Source organism: Crocuta crocuta, unplaced genomic scaffold (assembly GCF_008692635.1).
Source record: "Crocuta crocuta isolate KB4526 unplaced genomic scaffold, BGI_CrCroc_1.0 scaffold443, whole genome shotgun sequence".
In the NCBI taxonomy this organism is placed as follows: domain Eukaryota; kingdom Metazoa; phylum Chordata; class Mammalia; order Carnivora; family Hyaenidae; genus Crocuta; species Crocuta crocuta.
In genome coordinates this window covers 1,095,088-1,095,960 of record NW_027529446.1, presented here as the reverse complement: position 1 = coordinate 1,095,960, position 873 = coordinate 1,095,088, and positions in this window count along the sequence as shown.

Here is an 873-nt window from a genome sequence, read left to right as displayed (position 1 = left end):
CCGAAATGGGGAAGTGAGCCAGCTGCGGGGCGCAGCCCCCCTCCCGCCCCGCCTGCGCCCTGCAAGATGGCGACAGGACTGCGCCCCTCCGAAGGGGCGCCGCTCCCCTCGCACCGGGTCTGGTCTAGAGCCAGCAGCCCCGCCTCCAAAACCCGGGCGCCCCTCCCCCAGACCGCGGCCCTCGGGAACTGTCAGATCCAAGCTTTCCGCCGTCCAGGTGGGGTGGGGGTCCCTTCCCAGGCGACTTGGAGCTGCGTGGTTCCGTAGAGGATGTCCTTGCTGAGATCCCTCCCTCTGCCTTCTGGATTGTTCCAGGGAAGGGTGCAGCCCCAGAGACTTGGGGTCCGCCAGGTCTTGGGCACAGTTGTGTAGCCTTTCCCGGGGGTAGGTGGGAAGCACACCTGGATTCACAGGCCCCTGGGGCACGTCCTGCCGCAGCCGTGAGCACGACCCACAGGTAACCCACAAGAAGTCTTCGCGGGGGCACCGCTGGACTCTACCTCCTCCTCTGGCGCTGGGGGTTGCCAGGAAGAAGGGACGGGGGAGGGGAGGTTTTGATCCAGCTCTTTCCTGGGCCCTGGGAGACGGCAGGAACCCCTCTGCCTCTTCTGACCCCTGCTCCACCCTGCCCCCCGCCCCCCCAAGCCGTTCTCCCCAGGACAGCCCCTTAACCTTCAGAGCGGAGATGCTCCTGGCCCACCCTGAGAGCTCACACCCTGTTCCCCCCATGGCCGCAGGTCTGTCCGTGGTCCTTCCTGCTGGCTCCCGGTTACCTCCGCGCTCCCCTGTCCATCCTGTTTGGGGGCCCTTTCTCTGATCCGAGGCCGTGCACCCTCTTCTGGGTGTGTGTTCCCTGAGACGAGGTCAGCCTGG